We start from the raw sequence: 21,903 nt of genomic DNA, 5'->3' as shown, positions 1-21,903 counted from the left end.
TGGCTACCCCTGCTCTATAGGCTTTATATCAGGCTCATGATGAATGCTTTGCGCTGTCTTGCTTCGTTTGGCTGCTGACATTTTAAATGAGCCCTTTAAAGGTGATCATTGCATGTCTTGTTTTTTACACACTTATCTTAAAAACATTAAACAAAAATAATGGCAATGTTTCTGTACAGAATCAAAGAGGTTTTTTGACAAGCTAAAAGGTTTCATTGCTTTGGAATTAAAATTCTTTTTTCCTGAGCGTAACACAAATTTATACACATACATGGTTTTCTATCCATCTGTCCATCAATAACACATTTTTGTACATCTACTGATGGCAACGATCAATAGTAGCAGCCTCTTCTGAGGCGGACACTATGTTTGAGATCACCAGTCACTCACTATCAACTTATTGTGCATCTCTGCGTTATACTGTGTTGTAGAGAAACAATATAAAATTCATTCATTCATTCATTTTCATTCATTTTCCGAGCCGCTTATCCTCACAAAGATGCTGGAGCCAACCCCAGCTAACCATGGGCAATAGACGGGGTACACCCCCAATCGCAGGGCACAAGGAGACAAACAACCTTTTACGCACAAACTCATAACTAGGGACAATTAAGAGTTTTTGAACAGCCTACCATGCATGTTTTTGGGATGTGGGGAAAAACCGGAGTACACGGAGAACATGCAAACTCCACACAGAAAGGTCGGAGCTCAGGATTGAACCCTTGATCTCAGAACTGTGAGGCCGACCGAGATTAAGACCCGTTCTGTCAACACACTCGTATTCCTTTAGTATATGACAACGTTGGCACAATACTGCTGAGCTCAGTCCTTATCAAACATCTCTGCTCACTGTAGCCGATTGAGCCAACGAAAATGAAATGTATTTTTTTTAATACTATGAAGCTGTAAATCTATTTGTGCAATGCACTTTTCACTACATCTGGTCTTACTGTTGTGTTTTGTTTAGTGCTGTCAAATTTATCGCGTTAACGGGCGGTAATTAATTATTTTAAATTAATCACGTTAAAATATTTGACGCATTTAACGCATGTGAGGAATGACCCGCTCATGCATTGCCTCAAACCGATTACAATGACGCAGTTTTTTTTGCACATTGAGAGCTAAGAGGCAGAGAAAGGCGAGTGGACACAGGCGTTTATTGGACCGCGCCGTTTATTGGCATAAGCTTCGGCAACTCCTTCACAACAAACATAAGTATCATTTAGTGAAAGCACAACAAAAATAATATTCCTATCCCTAAAAAAAAAAAATTATGTTCACAAAAAGAAAAGCGCTTCAATCTGCATTAATGAGGCCCTATTCTCACACAGGTAAACAACAATGCAAAGAAAACTGTGATTCCCAATCATAATAGCTATGCAAAATACACATAAAACTTACTCAGACTTTGGTCAAACTCTATTCAAACATTTTGTTTAGCTCAACAAATACACAGGATGGCAACATTTAGTCACAATATACAAACTATCGGAGGTCTCGTCCGTTGTGAAGCCAGCACCCAAATGACCGTGAAGTACCAGTAAACAAGGAACCACGGCGTCAGTCGAGGGACAAAACACACTCATTGGCTTGATTTCTATGTAATTTGAAACTCGCCATTGACACCTTGTGGTGTATTTCAAACACTAACTCACGTAGTTAAAGACACTGTGGAAGAACGGCACGTGACGTCACCGCTTGGCGACGTCAACAATGGCAAGCTACTAGTTTTTTTTTTTTTTTAATTGAAAATTTTTAATAATTTTATTAAAACGAAAACATTAAGGGGGGTTTTGATACAAAATTACTATAACTTATACTAACATTTATCTTGTAAGAACTACAAGTCTTTCTATCCGTGGATCCCTTTAACAGAATGAATGTTAATAATGTTAATGCCATTATGTGGATTTATTGTTATAACAAACAAATGCAGTAATTATTAAAGATGCACCGATACCGATACTAGTATAGGCAGGGGGCGCCGATCCGGCCCAAAATGGTGATATCGGTATCGGCGAGTACCAACAAATATGGCGCCGATACCATTTACCGGTCCATTATTATAACATTTGACCGCAGCCTTTTTTTTTCTCCTGGCGCTCACTACACTTTGTCTCTGTGTTGTGTGATGACACGTGAACACCAAGCAGCTATCGCTATTGGCCTGCTCCAGACCAATGAGAACGGGCCAACAGCCACTCCTGACAAATGACTAGGCCGCTATGTCGGCGCCGCCAACATGGCGGCAGTCGGGAAATATTTCAAAATAGAAATCCCGTCAATTAAAATCAATGGCTGCATGCAAGATTTGCGGCCTGCAAGTTTCAAGATGTGGAGTTAAATCGGCCAGTTTCAATACCTCGAACCTGATAAAACATTTGAAGACAAAACGTGAACGAACACAACGAGTTTGAGCCTGCAAGAGCAGGACCGCTATCCAGAGGACGGGCGCTGGACCGGTGCAACAATCTCTGGTCAGTTCACTACGTCAAGTTTGTCTTTTACTTAAAGAAATGCTGCAGTAATTTGGGAACTGTTTCCAAAGTAGGGTTGCCACCTTTCAGAAATAGAAATAAGGGACCCCCCCCCCCTGAAAAAAGGAGGCTAATAGAGAGACGGGATGCTGTGGTCAATTATTATTACTTATAATTGTTAGCGTCTGCAAATGCAGAAACAAGGTTGGACCTCGAAGTGGACAACAAGCGGGGGATACGTACAAAGGTTTAATTGCAAACAAAACACGCGATCGCGGGATATTAGAAATAACAAAAGGAGTCCGTGACAGCAGGTCGACGGAGCTCAGTACTACAAACTCGAAGGTTAACTAAGACGATAGGCAGCGAGCCAAAAAGGCAAAATAAAAACACTCAAATACCTGCACAGGGTAGAGGTTACAAACGAGTGCAGCACACTAACAGAAAAAACCCAATGCAGGCAGGGGTGTAACAAGCAAATGTAGCGAGACTATAGTGCAAGATGTCATATGGCGATCAGCAAAGCAAATATCTCGGCAGCCTTCTCTGAGCTCACCCGTGCTTAAATGCTGCGTTGATGAGCCCGCATTGGATTCAGGTGCGACGTCAGGAACGCCCCCACTAACAGCCCAGCAACAAAACACAATCTAACCAGCAGCAGAATGTGACAATAATTTCATGAAAGTTGCACTGTTTGGCCTTTGAGAGGTTTAAAAAAAGTTTACTCAGTTCATTCAGAGTTTATTATTATGAACTTATTTTTACTTTCTTACTGTTGGGCTAGTATTATACTTTGTACTAGTCTTTTTCCTATTTTGAAAAGGTAAGCAACAGCCTGACAAAGACTTGATAGCAATGATTTCACATCCAATTATGTAGCTCTTTGGGGGGGGGGGGGGTGTGTATATATATATATATATATATATATATATATATATATATATAAACGGGGTGGTATCGGTATGGTATCGTATCGGCCAATACTGCACAGCCAGGTATCGGTATCGGGGCCAAAAAATGGTATCGGTGCAACACTAGTAATTATGTACAGTAATTTGAATGTATATATATCCGTCTTGTGTCTTATATTTCCATTCCAACAATAATTTACAGAAAAATCTGGCATTTTTTAGAGATGGTTTGAATTGCAATTAATTACGAATAATTAATTTTTAAGCTGTGATTAATCAATTAAAATTTTAATCGTTTGACAGCCTTAGTTTTGTTCATAGACAGCATTAAAAACAGCATGAGGCAATTCATTTTAGTGTGTGGGTGTATGCGAAAAGGAAATTCTAACTAATTATGGTATCCTGTTGACAGATGTCTTACAAATAGGTGATACACCCTTTAGGATTACTGTAGCAATATGACTTTGAGAGAACATACAGCGGACAGTATACATGTGGTACGATATATAGGTCAGTGCTGTGGTTAAGGCAGCTACACACATCAAACACTTCTATTTTGGGCCTTTAATTAGGAGATGATACACACAAGCAGAAGCTTCAAGATACCAGAGAAAGACACAAAAAAAACATGGGCTATGTTGTGTTAAAAAGACTACATGAATCTATATCTAAAGAAAACATTTTTAGATCTCGTGCATACATAAGCAAACGTCTACTAAAGCACAATCTAAAACAAAGATCAGAGTTGTAAATAAATAGATCAAATATGTTTGCCTAGAAATAGTCTCTCTACAAAACACATTTATGGATAGTTTGTTGTCTGAACTCACATATGTCTCCATTTCCTTAAAAGTCCCAAAGATGAATTGGTAAGTCATATTGGATAAGTAGAGAGACAAAAAACTATCTTGACAGGCGTGACAGATTGAGAATTTCTTTCCGAGTTAATCTTCAGAAAAGAAAACGAGCTGTATGTAGTGTATCCGCAAATAGCCCTTAATTCAACTTTCGAAAAGTCATTACCGCGGTGCATTTACTGACATTGATGATAATTACAACGACCTTTCCGATGATAAAACACAAATCAGTAAAACATTATAAGGGTTGCTTCTCTTCACGTTTCACGTGATTCTGCATAATGTTTTAATGAGGCATTTAGGGGGTCGAAAAATGATCTACTGAGAAAGTCTACAATGGCAATCAGCAGTGAGTGTGGCAGCTGTTCAGCAATTAAAAAGCCAAATTACCCTCAATCAACACCATTTACGAGCGCAAGTAAATCTCAGAGCAAATAATGATGAGAGAGATCTGTTCAGACAGCTCTCATCTTGATAGAAAATTAAAGACGCACCCAAACCAGGAGCGTGGTGAGTTCTTAAACACTGCCACACAAAAATGGGAAAATACATACAAACACAATTTTAATCTCTGTTGTTTTTCTGCCAGACACTTGACACACTTGATCTCAATACTGCAACAAGATTAACAGCAATACAGTGAGGTTATAGACCCTTTTTTTCTAACCAGATTACATCAACACATACGTAGGCCCAGGGGCAAGACATGGCAACCTTAACAGCATATAAATGTGACCAAATACCACCACAAAAAAAGAAAAAAGCAACTCTCTGCTATTTGTAAGATCTAACCCTGCCACAAATAGTGAATCTTTTTTTTTTTTTTTTTAATTCAGGTGATTGACACACAAAAATATCTGTAATTTCCTGCTGATGCATTCACTTCCAGACATTTATAAAAGAAAGTTTCCCATATTGCCAGCGGTTCCAGGGCATTTTGAAAGATTCTAAAAGAAAAGTAAAAAAACACAGAAATAGTTATATGCAAGTAAAACCTCATGCCCTAACTTGAACTTGTCATCTTAAATCATCTTAGCCAATGAACATGCAGAGTTGGAAAACAGAATCGTGCAATAAAATGTATTACATCATGCAGAAAAATATTGTTTTAATTGCAAAATATTCCACAAAACTATTTGAGTAAATGACTCACTATGAAGACCATACCTAAAGTTGCAAAGTATATTTAAAATCTAAAAATTACAAAATTTCTAGAGATGCACCGAAATGTAAATTCTTGGCTGAAACCACAAATGATAAAACCAAGGACAAAAAAAAAACGCAATTCCAAAACAAATACTTTAATAAAGATACTTTAATTAAATAGATATGTATATATTTGGCTACAACATTCTGTGCACTTAACCAAATGTGTCTATGAGAAGTGAGTGCATGTTCACACAGGAGGCTGAAGTGACCCAATTCCGATTTTTTCGCATTTATCCGACTCGAGACACTTTCTTGACTGTCTAAATAGGCCGAGTTGCATGGAAGTGGAACATATCAGATCCGATCCAGGCCATTTTTGTATGAGGTTTTAAATCCAATTCCGGCTACTTTTTTCAAAATGTGGCGGCGGTCGGAACTCTCAAGTCTCCCAAATCAGAATTCATGCAGCAATTACATCAGCAAACAGTGAGGGAGGGAGGACGGCAGAGATGGAAGTGTGCATTACCGTTAGCACCAGTCTTGAACTCGCCTTTTAGGCTGGAAGCGGGCTTGACCCTTGTCGCAGAAAACAAACAAAAAAAGAGCCTTGGATAAGCGTGACAATAACTGGTTTTCTTTCTGTGAACCAAACGAGTGTAGCGTAATGTGTCAATATTGCTTATATGGCCGAGAGTCAGGGCAAACTGGCCATGTGTGAGTGTGGGCCTGTGTTCTATCCATACAGATAGTTGGAAACTTTATATTAACCCTTCAACGACAGATGTGGCGCCGGCGACACATTTCTGCATGCGTACTTTGAACTGCCGTAACTCCTAAACGGTTTGCGCTATCGGAAAAAAAAAAAAAAACCAGATCCTGAAAGCTGAGGGGTTGCACTTGGCAGCCAAATGGGTGTCTGCTGTGATCTGTCTCCTCCCACCAGGAAAGTAGCGAACCAGCTCCTTTATTCTCTGACGGGCTGGCAGTGGCGCATTTATGTATGCAATCCGCCATAGACACACGGAAGAGGAAGATGAGGAAGTCAGCAGAGCGGTAAAAAACAGCGAAGAATGACATGTTTTATTATTTTTTTGAGAGGAAATGCCAGCAAGATGGTCATCCAGGATGATAAAACCTCCACAGAAGTTTAGACAAATGTTTGGGAGCAAGGATGCACGTTTGGTGAAGAAAGGTATCGATCAATCAATCTGTAGTTGAACCTCTCTGTACTTTCTTCAAGCTAATTTTTACTTTGTTCACGATACTTTACGTATAAAACATGCTTCTATAGTATGTTGACTTACAGTGCAATATTTGGAGTGTAAATGCGCAATTGTGTGCTTGTAATCTATGTGTGATGCATGCCTCGTTGGTTTAGCAACCATATTTGAACAGTTACATTGCCAAAGTCTTTCTTCAAAGTATATATAGAATTATAACGATCATGTATGTGCAGTAATCCATACATTGTTGGTACCATACAGCGTTTGTGATTACTACTACTACTTTGCTACAGTTTGTGTTGTGATGAGGAACAGCTATAGTGTGTATGTATATAGGCCTACTATTGTGCTATGAAATGACAATAAAATAAGTACTCGTCTTCTTCCTCAAGTGGCCCATGTCCTGGAGAGGGCTGTGGAGGGAGACTCTGGAGATTCTAGTGTGGTCATGGATCGAAATCGCCAACACTGCAAATTCTGTCAGAGGAGCACTGCCTGGATGTGTGAGACATGCAGTGTGGGCCCGTGTCTCCAGCCAGAGTGGAACTGCTTCTGGCAGTTTCACCAAGGCCTCTGAGGAATCAAAGACTAAAAAAATGTCTAAAGTTTTCATTTTTTGTCCTGTTTTGCACATTTAGAGGTAAAGTATTTAACAAATTTTATAGTAAATAGTTTTCATATACAGCATATATATATATATATATATATATATATATATATTTTTTTTTTTTTTATATGTATATATTATTCACTATTTTGCACTGTTCATCTCCTATAAATAACCTGTTTTGACCATTGTTATGTAGAAAGGACAAAAACGCCTATGACCATACCTGCTGTTTCTGTTGAATTAACAATTATAAAACTATCAAGTCTTATTTTTTTCTGTTGAATGCTTATCCTAACAAGTTGAATAAATATTATTACGCTTCAAAACGTTTGGTCGAGCATGATTGGTTGGCAATAGGACATCAATATTACAAATTTTGACAAAACAATTTTGGATTTTTTTGTCATTTTGGTCCCAAAACGTTGATTTATAATTAGTCATTGAAGGAAACAACAGTTTGGACATGAAGGCTATGGTGTCCTGAAAAAAAGGGACCCTACCTGGCCATTGTGAACAATTTTTTCTTTGAAATATAAACGCAACATCAAAGGCATGCAAATTTGGCCAAAATAGGCTTACGTGTTAAACGGTTAAAATAATAAGGAATCTTTCATTAGACAGGGATTATTTATTTGAATTATTATTCATTTATTTATTTATTTATTATTGCTTTTTTTGTGTCCTCTTTTTTTGGAAATCAAAATATGGGCACCCTAAAATAAGTAGACCAAGCATGTCTAGTCATTTGTTTTCGTGCTTCTGCTCAGCGCGTAGTGTATTGCAAGCTAGTGCACATGTGTAATAATTAAATAGGCTTAACGGAAAAAGGACGTCTGAACAAGCATGCCAAAAGACCAGATATGACAAGAAATCGGAATTGTGCATTAAGACCTGCGGTCTGAACCTGGCCCAGGTTGCCTCTTTAGTTATGTGTTAACATATTTCAATCAAACCATTAATTACATAAAAAAAGCAAACACATAAAATGCAGCACAAAGTGTTTTACCCAATACGTAAACAAGTGATGTCACTATACTAGAATATTCAACTCGATATGGATACTCAAAAAAATACTCCTTTTTTGATTCTACATAAATAATACACAGAAATTAATTATTCTTTTAAATAACATGATTAATAACAAATTAAATATTTTTAAAGCCTCTACGTGCAGTCTAAGGAGGCTGCCAGCCCGCTGATTAGCGATGTAACAGTACACTAAAATGGCAGGTCGGTTTTAACAGGAGACCGAAGTGAAGGAGGAGGGTCTTTTAGCTGGGGCTTCTGGCTTGCATCTGCCGTGATCCCATTTGTCACGCTTCCAAGATATTTGTGTAGCCCTCTTGCTTTGGTCAGACTCAATCATGTCCGACACTTATGAAGTCCGTGCAGAAACTCCCCTAGGACTTTGGTTCCGCATGGAGCACTTGGCTCCCGCAAGTAAATTTTATGAGGAAAAAAATACATAAAACATCACCGCAATGGTACACAAGTGAATCCAACAAAGATGTCAAACTGAAATGGTTCATTACATCTACGTGAACGTTGCACCCCTACCACTGATGGAGGTTCGTGTGAAGAGCTATGCTGTCTCCATGAAAAGGAGAGGGGTAATCGGAGCAGTGGCCAGATAGGCTGAGTAGCAATACTTTTACAATACCGTATCGTATATACCCGGATACAGCATTTCAGTTTCAATAATACAAAACTTTTCTATACTTTTGACAACCTTAACATAAAAAAAAAAACACACCACATGCCATACATGTGCACATACTAAATACACACACAAATATTCCACACTTTTTCTACATACATTTATACATGTTTTGCAAAATAAAATGAAAGAATAATTTGATTTTTCATTTAATAGTCTTACATAGTAATATAGTCTTGCACCCAGTGCAATTAAAACCACCTCTTCATCGATCAGGACAAGGGCAAAACAATTTGCGAAATTATGCTAGTTGCATTTTCTTCCTTTTTTTAAACAAATATTGCAATTGTGATTCAGCATGTGACCCCCCCTCACCCATTCTTTAGTAATCTGCAGTAGAAATGTGTTTGTATCACCTTAAACACCTGCTTCTGACAAAAAGAAGAGGAAAAACAAGCTTTTTGTAAAACAGAAGTAAAACAACTGTGATTGACACCAATATCCCTTGCTTTAGTGCCATCTCAAACTGTAAAACAGCAACAATAAGATCGGTAAAAGGTCTTTAGATGGCAACATAATGATTTAATTATAGATATACTGTATGTACAATGCTGTGAGAGGCGCAAACTCTGCATATGGCTCGGGTCGATAGTGGCTTTTATACATGCCATTGGTTCGTTATTAAAATAATACATTTACTATATTTTCTCATTATGGCTACACAAACCTTCAAGTACCTACTGTGACACATTTTGTTGATAAACATCCATGAATATATTATACTGTCAGGTACAAACCAGTAAGCCTTTTGGAGTTTCAACATTTGGCCTTACTCGCTGACCCTTACTATGTTGTGTGTTTTGATTTTGATTTGCCTCATTGTGCCTTGTCTGTCTTCTTTTGTGTCTCGTATGATCACCCATTCATGTCACCTGTTGTCTACCTGCTCCTTGTGTGCCTAGCCCTTCAGCATCCCCCCCAACTTTCGTACTCACCATATGTCTGCAGTCTCATTAACTCCCATTTGTCGATTTAAGATAGTAGAGCTCATGCTGCACCAAATAAACACATGATTCATAAAACAAATTTGGGCCCTGTAGTGGTCAAAGGGAATCACAAAAGTCATGTTGTTTGTAAGCCTGTCGCAATATGCAATAATTCCATTTATCGCACGATATATAAAAATGAAGGCGGTAACTTTTCCACTGCGATTTATCGCCTCGCGTGCACGTGGGTGTGCGCGTGCGGCAGACGTGCTGTTAAAAGTTCGTTACCAACTGCGCAAAATGCATCTTCGTTCCAGGTCCGCCAAAAACTAGCGCCGGAGCCAATTGTTCCCATTATATCCTATTGTTCAACGTATACCGGCCGCGTCAGTGCTCCGGAGTGACTGTGGACCATCTATGGCGCGCCGGTGTTGTTGACGTGTGGGCGCTCCCGTCAGGAGTGACATTTCACGCGGGGCGGCTATTTTTCGGCACAACGCTGGATATTTACAACGAAGTCCGCCAAAACATTGTTACCGACTTGGCTGCTACAAATAACCTCACTTTGACAACGAACAGCTGAATGAAATTAAGAGCGCTGTGCTTCAAACTCGTCCTGTATATGAAAGCCCTCATATGCTGGTGTTGTGTAGTAATGAGCAGACGTGACTTCAGCGGCGCTTGCTAACTTTTTTAATGCGCGGTTGCGCGCACACACTAGATATCATGAAATGGCAAACTAGATGTGCTAATTCCCATGCCATTGGCTACGTGAGCCCAGAGTGATTATGGGACATGTAGTCCATATACTACATCGATGAATTCTAAACTGTCATTTGTCACATGAGGTTAAGAAGGCCAAATCAATCCATACCAGTGACTATAGATAATGTTGCAAATATTGTTAATTCAGTACATGACACAAATGGATTCGGACCATAAATAGAATGTCTTGCTCATGTAGTAAACCTAGCTACTAAGAGAGCTGTAGCAATCAACGGTGTGCCCTGCCTCACTTTACAAACAGTAAAGATTGTTCTCAGCACTTTTATACAATTTTTTTTCATATCAGTAAGAAGTAAGCACATATTTTATTATGCACTAAAATGCATGTTTATATGATGGCAATTTAATTTTTGCTCGTTAGCAAAAAAAAAAACAAAAAATACAATTGTTATATTTTTTTTTACAGAGCATTAAATGTATTGAATTGGATCGAAAATCGTGTCCCTCGTATCAAAATTCGTACCGAACCATGACTTAACTGTATCATTGCATCCCTATGGAACACCATTGCAGAAGCTATGACGGGAAAAGTTTTCATTTTTCTAAATGCTGAAGTTGTTAGGTGCAATTTTTTTTTTTTTTTAAACACATTTTATTTATTCTGTGTTTTTGTGCGGTATCAATATTATTGTTTTTTACTTAAGAGGTATGGTCTATTGTTTTTAGTTGTGATTTCTTGAAAAGTATACTTGAATTTAAGAGTAAATATCGCGTTTAAATGGGTGTACTTCATCTATTAATATATACGGTATTCGCACTGTGTTATTGTAAATTGGTTTAAAAAATTGGGGAGGGGGGGCGCAATAATATCGCATATCGCAATAATTTATGAGAATAATTATCGCACACTAAAATTTGTTATCGCGACAGGCCTAGTTGTTTGTCATATTTTTAAATTTATTTATTTTTAAGAAGATGCACTACACCCACCCATGCCATCCTAATCTTCAGACAAAAAAAGTAATATCATAAATCATTTAACAGACGACTTTCGTCTTCCTCCATGAGTACAATGGTACCTCTACATATGATCCTTTCGACATCCGAAGTAAAATTTGACTTGTCATTTGTCTCAACATATGACGACATGCTCGAAATTCGACGATATATGACAGCGTCACAATTTCATTCTTTTCCCGGAAGACGGACGCACGGCAGATATTCTTGTGAGACAAATCAACATTGGTCCCAAGAAGGTTGGTGCAGGTGGTGAAAAAAGGTAAAAGGTGGCCCTTATCATTGAAATTAAGATGAAAATTATAGAAAAATCTGAGCCTGGTGTGCACATCAGTGAACTGGCTCGACAATACGGCCTTAGTTTGTCTACGATCTCGACGGTCCTCCTCCCACCTCCATTTGCCAGTCTTAATACGTCTACAGTAACAGTGGCTGGCTTTTTAAAATTATTTCAGCGCTTGTGCAACACAACACGGCTACTGTTCGCCATAGACGAATCTACTCCACTTCTCTCACTCTGTCGTCAATCACACCCCCAGTGCATTCAGGAACACAATGCAAAACACAACCGCCACATTAGAACCCGATTTCTTACATCATTATTATAAGATATATCATTATTATTCCAATTTGTATTTATAATTTTATTTGTTTTCCTATGTGTAAATGCCATTTGTGATTGTTCCAGGAGTATTTATTAAGGATTTAGCGAATGTTTTTGGGCTGTGGAACAAATTAATCCAATTAATATGTATTCTTATGGGAAAATCCCACTCGACATACGACCAGGTCCTGGAACGAATTAAATTTGTATGTGGAGGTACCACTGCAATTTGAAATATGGAGTATTCAACTATATATTTTCTTGTCACTTCCAAATTTATCAACTATAAACTAGATGTACAGTACTTATGAGTGATTTAGGAGCAGTCACTTTAGTAAAGCACATAAATACTCGTCCCTACCAGTGTTGTCAATTTTACTTTAAAAAAGTAAGTTACTCAGAAAAGTAACTGATGTTACTTTTCATGTTCTACATGCTATTACATTATACATTTTATAAAATCTTTCACATCAAAGATGTTTATATTAAATGATTGAATTGACCTGATTTTTCATTTAAAAAAAATAAACGTAGGTCACCCCCCCCCCCCCCCCCCCATTTCAACTATATAAGAGTGTAACGGTATACATATTTACATATTTAACTTAACTAAATGCTGTGAGAAAAAATCCACACCGAACTGTGACCCCCATACCGAGGTACATACAAAACCGTGACCTGTGTGTATCATCACACCCCTGATATAGTGTATACAGATATATTTTTTAATATGCAGGTGAGGCTCTGAAACTCCTGCCTCTTTGCTCTAGTTGTTTTGATTAGAAAACATCACACAAGTGTAACATATTTATGTCACACTGCTGTTGCCATAGTGTGCACTTCCTGTGGGTGTGGTATTACAGTATAAAAGGAATCTCTGTTATGTGTCGGTGGCACATATGCTGAGAAGCACACTGAATCAAGAACTGTGGTTCCATTCAAGTCTCTGCCTTACTTGTACTTAGATTAGGGAAGTACATACAGTAACAACAAGGTTCATGGATATGTCAATCAAGAAAGGTGTAGGGCAGGGTTCACTATATACGGACCTCGGTGCCACTTTTCCTGCCGTGTTTTCCACTTCTCTCTCCCCTAACACACCTGAATCAAATGATTATGTCATCAGCAACCTCTCCAGAAGTATGATAATGATCCTTATTATTTTGATTCAGGTGTGTTGGAGGAGGGAGACATGGAAAACACGACAGGAAAAGTGGCACCGGAGGTCCGGATTTAGTGAACCCTGGTGTAGGGAAAGTGACTATTTTTTGTAATAAAAATATATCTATATTGTAGCATCTACAAGGACAACGCTAACTTAAAGATGGTGATGCACACTCAGCAGGTAAATAGTACATTATTTTCATTTAATTTTACTCACCGGGATGCCAAATACTGTATGCCTAACAGTTTAAGATGACAATCGCCATGTTAAATGCTAATGCTAAGGAGAACACGAATGCTATGCTAATGCTCCGAGCCACCTAGCCAATCATTATCGCGTTTGCAACAGTGTCACCACCCCCTTCCCTCCACCCCCCTCCCGCTCTGCTTCCTCCCAGGAAGCTGTGACAAAATTAGACAACTCGCATTTCATTCAACCAAATTGTATTAACGCGCCCCATCACATCCTCAGTAACAGTGACAGTGTTGCAAAGATGGGAAAAGGAATTAGATTCCTCACTCCTGAAAAAAATAACGCTGTTAGAAACGCCGTTACACTCTAACGTCATTATTAACAACACTGGTCCCTACCAATGTTCCCTCTAATTTTCATGTGTCTGAGCAGACACTGAAGGTCCCTGAGCACACTGCAGACCACAGTGAGCAACCCTTGGGCCACACATCACGCCTGTTCAAAACCCTGGATCATAGCAAGTTACAAGGCTTATTAAAAGAATGAAACTGCAGCAGCAATTTTCACTAGTTTACTTTCAATATAATTGATTTGGCCCACATAAAAAGAAAAAGACAAAAATCTCATTGGACATGAGATGTGTACTGTGTTATAAAGTATGTGAGAGTCCTGCTTTAACCATAGGAAGAATCCTGCTTTGGCCTGGGTAAGGTCCAGTTGTGGCATAGATGAGTTAAAAAATAAAACATAATGAACAACCACAATAGGAGCACAGTATAACAAACTCACACATTAAAATTGTTCAGACAACAAAGACAATTTCTATTCTCAGTGTTTGAGCAGCTACACTGCAAAAACACACCTCCTTAAAACGAGTTAAAGTCACTTGTTTTCAGTGAGAATCTACTAGAAATACATTAAATTTTCAGCCAAATTTTACTTAGATATCCTGAAATAAGCTTATTTTCAGCTAGCTATTTTTCTTAACAGACTTATTTTAAGTAAAAAGTAAGTCTATAGAATCTTAAAATAAGCTTGTTTGTCAGAAATTCAAAAATAGATATTGTTCAAAACATTATTTAAAAGCAAACTTTCAACGGCAAGGATGGACTTGTACGGAAAGTGAAAATATCCTTTGGTGATAAAAGACTGGTTTACAGAGGGCAACGCACTAGTAAGCCTTCTGTTGTAGAGCGTGCTGTACAAAAGCTAATTCTTGTGTTGGAAAGTTTGAAAACTTACTGAATTGTGGTTATTTCATTGTTGAAAATTATTTGTTTGTTGTTACTAATATGCATAATTTTGGTAGGAGTGTAAAAAACCAAAGCCTAATTTCTGTCTCCCGAATGTATTTTATTTTGTAATTCACCATAACTTTCTTTTATGCTTTTAATCCGGTGTATTTCTTGTTCCGTGTGTTTTGCAATGTTTGTAACTTGAAGGCAGGCCAAAAGGAGTGATGGCGAAGTGTGAGAGTTTAGATCTAGTCTAGCAGCCCCTCTAGAAGAGGCAAAGTCTTACGGTGATCCTGGTGATCATTTTATTTTGTAAGGTAATCGGTTAGTCTAATTAACTAGATTATATCAGTTCTAAAATTAGATATTTATTAATACTGTAGCGCTTGCAAAGATTGGCAGCGGAATGTTGCTTCAGTAAATTAGCACAGGAGTCTAGCTCTCTTTTCACCACCAATGGAAGCATCGCGTTGCCGTATCGAACGCGCCAATAGGAGTGTCGCGCTGACACATTACAGTGGCGCCGACAGTTGTCAGAGTCGCGTTGCCGTATCGAACGCACCAATAGGAGCGGCGCATTGCTGTATCAAACACACCAATAGGAGTGTCCCGCTGACACACTACTGCATCGCTGACAGTAGTACTGACACTACAATACGTTTATGTTGAATTTTGTTTTGTGCGGTGCATAGATTTTGTTGTGCATATTCAATTGTCATATTGTGCAGAGCATATTCAAGCAGTGCGCGATTGCGCATGCGCGCAGCTTAGAGGGAACATTGGTAACTACTAGAGCTGGGAATCTTTGGGCACCTAACGATTCGATTACGATTCAGAGGCTCCGATTCGATTATAAAACGATTATTGATGCACCCCCCTCCTTTTTTTTTTTTTTTTTTTTCCCCAAATGTTTTGTACATTATTTCCAAAATTGTTCAAAAATACTCTCAGGCTAAACCAAACTACTATTTCAGTATCAAGTTAACATATAGCAGTAAACAAATATACAAAATAACTGTAAATAAAAAACTCCAGTCCCCATTCTGTATCAGCAGCTTTAAACTACATTCAATTAATTTAATGTTGTGAATCAACCGTTAGTTGTTAAAATTGCTCCCGTTATACCATAATTTCCCTTTTGTCCACTTTCGACATGTGAAAGTTTTAAAACTATTTTAAAGATAGATTCAAGTCAATATTTAGGAGTATTTTAGATAAAAAGTTAATTAGGTTCGCTTGGAAGGTTCGCTACAACAGCCTTGCAGGGACGTGTACTGCTTTAAGATGGCGGCCGTTTACTAACGCCCGTATCTAGCTTTTTGTAGATGTGCTGCTAACGCTACCGAATCTATATTGCATCTAGTCCTATATAAATGATATCTACCGTAACATTATGTGGATGTACTTTGTAGCAGCTTTTCGGCAGCAGTCAGGTATGTTGTTGTGTTTTTTATCGCATGGCATGAGTTGAGCTAGAGCCGTGAGTTGAGCATTGGCATTACCCAAGGGGCCGGGTAATGAGAAGCATGATGTTTAGCTACTCTCGCTTCGTTCCTCATTGCGTCCCGAAGACCGCGCGGCGCGCTGAGTGTGTTGTACTTCCGCTTTACTTGGCATATTTCAATAATCGGAATTTGGATGTTTGTGAATCGTTCTCGAATCTTCCACTGCCGGATCGCGAATAATCTAACAATCGGAAATTTTGCACATCTCTAGTAACTACTACCATTTTTTTGCAAATATTGACATATTTTGGAGGGGGTGATGACTTTATTCAAAACAATAATACAGTGGTGTGTGCAATTATTCGTAACAAAACCACAGTAAAATATATGTATATTGCAGATTTTTGTGACATTTGGCTAGTGTTACGTGGGGTGGGGGCCACTAGCAGACTTTTGAGCGTTAGTAAATTGTTTTTTGATACCAGTGTTGTTTTCGTCACCAATGACGATAGAGAAAATATTTCGTCAACGAACAATGTTTTCATGACCATGACGTGACGATGACGAGCAAAAAACCTGTTTTGGGAGACTAAAACCGATGAATGCCAGTTTTCATCTGACGAGACAAGAACAAGATGAAAATTTGCCATACTTTCCATTAGAAGTTCACAATTTCTTATCGTATGTGACGGTAACACGCATCATAGCAGTGTTTGATCGTGTCACTTATGTGATGTGCTGAGCCCCCCCCCCACACACAACACACACACACACACACACACACACATGCTTACTCACTGACTTGCTTTTTGTGAAATACAGTCAGATTCTTGCGTTGCGATCGACTGGTAGATTGAGATCGAAGTAATGAGCACCCTGTTGTTGTAGTTTTGAAGTTTATGGACGAAAACATTTTGAGTGATTGTCGACTAAAACTAGATTTTTATTGACCATAACTAGACGAAGACTAACAAATTTATATATGACTAAAATATGACTAAGACTTTTCATCCAAAACAATAAGACTAAGACGAAAAATTAAAAGGGCTGCCAAAAACAACAGTTTGATACTTTGTCTTTTGTTTGCCACCAATTTAAGTTCCAAGCTCTTTTACCTCTCGCTTCCGCAGACTTGGGTCAACGTGTCCGTGTTCCTTGTGCGTTCACCCACCTCGTTTATGAAACAATTATTGGTTTCACAAGTCAAGGCTAACCCCTGAACTTATTTTCTACTCAAAAGCTGTGCTTATCTTAAATCCATAGTCTTGCAACACCACCATCTACAGTAATTTGTTAGTCATTACATAGGTTTACTAACCTCATTACAGAAAATGTGAGTAAGACCCTTTTCCACGCTTTTCCGTTGACAAACATACTTGGAAAAATATAGATACATTTTGTGGCAATAAAATTTGGGGTTCAATCGATGAATAAAAAAAGTTCAAACTGTTATTACTAGAGCTGGGAATCTCTGGGCACCTAACGATTCGATTACGATTACGATTCAGAGGCTCCGTTTCGATTATGAAACGATTATTGATGCACCCCCCTCCTTTTTTTTCCTCTTTTTTCTTTTTCTTTCTTTTTTTTTTTTTTTAATGTTTTGTACATTAGTTCCAAAATTGTTCAAAAATACTCTCAGGCTAAACCACCCTACTATTTCAGTATCAAGTTAACATATAGCAGTAAAGTAATATACAAAAATAACATTAAATAAAAAACTCCAGTCCCCATTCTGTATCAGCAGCTTTAAACTACATTCAATTAATTTAATGTTGTGAATCAACCGTTAAATTTGTTAAAATTGCTCCCGTTATTCAATAATTTCCCTTTTGTCTACTTTCGGCATGTGAAAGTTTTAAAACTATTTTAAAGATAGATTCAAGTCAATATTTTACCGTTTTAGGAGTATTTTAGATAAAAAGTTAATTAGGTTTGCTTGGAAGGTTCGCTACAACAGCCTTGCTGGGAAGTGTACTGCTTTAAGATGGCGGCCGTTTATAACGCCCTCATCTAGCTTTTTGTAGATGTGCTGCTAACACTAACAAATCTAGATTAAATCTAGTCCTATATAAATTATATCCACCGTAACACTATATGGTTGTACTAGTAGCAGCTTTTCGGCAGCAGTCAGGTATGTTGTTGTGTTTTTTTATCTCGTTGTATGAGTTGAGCTAGAGCCGTGAGTTGAGCATTGGCATTACCCGAGGGGCCGGGTAATGGGAAGCATGATGTTTAGCTACTCTCGCTCCGTTCCGTCCCGAAGACCGCGCGGCGCGCTGAGTGTTGTGTAGTTCCGCTTTACTTCGCATATTTCAATAATCGGAATTTGGATGTTTGTGAATCGTTCTCGAATCTTCCACGGCCGAATCGCGAATAATCTAAGAATCGGAAATTTTGCACACCTCTAGTTATTACATACATTTTTTACATCTAAACACTAACATAATTGTAGATTCATAACATTCCCTTTAAAAATAAATAGCTGTTAGACTATTTCATTTCCAAAATTCTACATTAACAAATACCAGCAATCAGTCAAGATACTATCGCTTCAATAATAATTCAACAATTTCTACTTTCCTAATAGGTGGGGTTTGGTACACTTTTGTGGCCTTTTAGGGCATAACAGAAAGTGCACATAAATAGTTTTTCTGTAAATGGAAAAAAATAATTACCGGCAGATTAATTCAGGTACAATTAACTCAAAAAATTAACTCAAAACACTCACATGCAGCAATGAGCACATGTACATATTAGTTATTGGCATTTTATAGGAGAATGTAGTTCTTTATGCTCCGTTGCACATTTACTCATTACCCAGTCAGCACTATATAACACAGATGAAGAAGTACTTGCTTTTAAATGCAGTGGTAGTACTACCAACAACTACTGCACACTGCTGCTTTAGTACCCGTTTAATATCATTAACGTCATCTCATGAGTATTAAATAGGTGTGTCGGTGTGTTAATCCAAGGGTGTCAAATGTGTTGCCAGGGGGTGGGAAGCGGCCCGCAGGGGAATCCAATCTGGCCAGTGGGGTTGAGCTGCCTGACAGGCACATTGTAGCTCATTCATAGTGTACATACAAAATTACAAATCATAGATTTGGGATTTGTGTGATCGAGTGCATGCTCTACAGCGCTTGACTCACTTTCATGTCCGTAGTTATATAAATTAATTCGCCCCCTCCCAGTCAAAATGGATTGAAAGTCTAGCACCGTCAAAGGCAACCAATGCGTTAACAAGGAAGTGATCCAAAAATGACAACACCAACAAAAAGTGACACCAAATCAACAGACAGTAGCCTAGAAATGCTCTAAAATCAACAGGAAGCAGCCTGGGAAATGCCCAAAAAATGAACAGGAAATGATCCAAAATTTACAGTAAGTATTTTAAAATTACAGGGGAGTAACGCAAAATTAACTCATTGCCTGCCATTGACAACGATAGATATCCAAGTCACTTATACTGGAACAACTGACTGTGAATGCTCATCTTCCAGTGCCATTGACAGCGCTCAACGTCCATCCATTTTGACTGAAAGGGGCAAATGAATCTTAGTGAGTTAACGTATTTGCCCAAAAATTTAACTAGCTCGGCCCACATGAGTTGTAATTGCCATAAATGTGGACGCGAACCAAAATTAGTTTGACATTACTAGTATTGTACAAAGACTTTGGGAGACAGGATAATGCTGTAACACAAGTACACACAACTCTACAGTAACTAGAGACCAGTTACCACACTAGTGCAGGTGGTCAATATGACATGTATTTTCTTTGGATTACTACACAGTAGGTTACTGCAGATAAACAATAACATGATACTGCACAAGCACACAGTAGTCACAATGAAACAATATAGTACATGATTTGTCACTGCTTTGTATCAAGGTAATAACGTATGATTTGATTTATCGCAGGGTTCACTAAATCCGGACCTCGGAGCCACTTTTCCTGTCATGTTTTCCATGTCTCCCTCCTCCAACACACCTGAATCAAATAATCAGGATCATTATCAGGCTTCTGGAGAGGTTGCTGATGACTTAATTATTTGATTCAGGTGTGTTAGGGGAGAGAGACGTAGAAAACACGACATGATTGATGTCATCGAGGTCCAGATAGTGAACCCTGATTTATAGTATCCAATCCATGGTTGTTTCCCAAGCTAAAAAAAAAAAAAAAAATCAATATGAGAACTATGCAGTCAAATTCGCCTATAACATTGACGTAACTATCAATGTATTCTGAGTGCTACTGCTACACCTGCCAAAACGTTCAAAACACCTCTTGCAGTCTGGACCCAGTGGTTGGATTATTGACCACATTTTGCCATGCTGGCATGTTTAAAACATACTCACAATGGGTAAATCAATAGAAACCACCTGCTGCCTTCGCTTGAAACTAAAGGCTTTACACAATTTCCATCAACAGTGGCAAGGTGAAAAATGTTGTGTAAAACATATTTTTATATCCAAATTTAATCATAAGCACATTAGGGAATCCTACTAAATATATCCAACAGAGCCTATTCACCGCTCTAATTTAACTTATGCAAAGGTCACGTCTACCAAACGTGGTTGGATGACATGAAGAAAAAAAAAAAAAAACAGTCGTAACATACATCACATCACTGTGGAAGCTGTGCTCACATGGACAAGACAGTAATAATACTACCTACTGTTCACTTCAATTCGCCACATGGGCGATTGTTTCAATTAATAAGCAGACCGGCAAGGGCGTCAGTCTTTGGAATGCCGCAAGGTTACTACTGCAAGCCTACAGAAGTTTACTTTATCAGAAATATTTGCTTAAAATAATGATCCAATGCCATACATAAATGCAAACCTATTGCGACAGGTCATTTGCAAAACCCCCGCCACATTCGTAATACGGTGAACTCTAACATGGACATGACTTGTCACCTGACATTTAAATCGTACAAGGCAGCCTACTCACCGTGATAAGTGCACAATAATCGGGTAATAATTTTTGTACGCCGGTTCGGAAGCTCCAGACAGTGGCTATAATGCACTTCCCAACGTGACTCGACGACAAAAGCTCCCGGTTGGCGCCTGCTCGCTGTCACCACCGGGGCTGCATGCACACTAATCAGCAGGGGTGTCACTAGCCGCTCGTGTTGTCATTCGACTGCCATGACGGACTGCTCGTCTGCTCGGCCCGCTATCTGCAACTCACTCGAGTCTGCTCAGCTGGTAAGACCCGATCAGACCGACTCTCCTGACTTCACTCCGCTTCTAATTTGCCGGAACTACTTGCATCGCCAGCCGAAGCACGGTCTAGATAAATTCATACACCTCCATGGGGAAGATAATAGAACGTCAAAGTAAGTAGTCCCTAATATTCATCAAGTGAGGCACATATCTCTGACAAAAATAATATTATAACTAGTAGAAGATTTTGAGGAGATTTTGCGTGGCGATTCTTTGCTCTCTCTTCCTGTATATTTTTTCTTCCTGTATATCTATCAAATTTGGAGTACTTTCGATTCACTTATTGACTCATGCCCCTCGCAGTCAAAATGGATTAGACGTCTAGCGCCGTCAATGGCACTAAGAAATATGATTCACTGCCAGTCCTCCCAATTAAAATGAATTCGATGTCAGGCGCCCATCAATGGCAGGC

The 21,903-nt window shown here is 38.6% G+C and overlaps 1 protein-coding gene across 4 annotated transcripts in view; it reads right to left on the bottom strand.

Annotated features, from left to right (window-relative positions):
- Positions 1 to 21,513, bottom strand: part of LOC130906086 (forkhead box protein J3-like) — a 142,651-nt gene extending 121,138 nt beyond the window's left edge. For all 4 annotated transcript variants that reach the window (XM_057820031.1, XM_057820024.1, XM_057820017.1 and 1 more), the window contains exon 1: positions 21,217 to 21,513. The gene's annotated coding sequence lies outside the window, so the exon portion shown is untranslated. The remainder of the gene's footprint in view (positions 1 to 21,216) is intronic.
- Between the last annotated feature and the right edge of the window lie 390 nt (positions 21,514 to 21,903).

This window comes from Corythoichthys intestinalis, chromosome 2 (assembly GCF_030265065.1).
Source record: "Corythoichthys intestinalis isolate RoL2023-P3 chromosome 2, ASM3026506v1, whole genome shotgun sequence".
NCBI classification, from domain to species: Eukaryota; Metazoa; Chordata; class Actinopteri; order Syngnathiformes; family Syngnathidae; genus Corythoichthys; species Corythoichthys intestinalis.
Note: the sequence above shows the minus strand (reverse complement) of the source record. Positions and strands in the feature narration are given on the sequence as shown.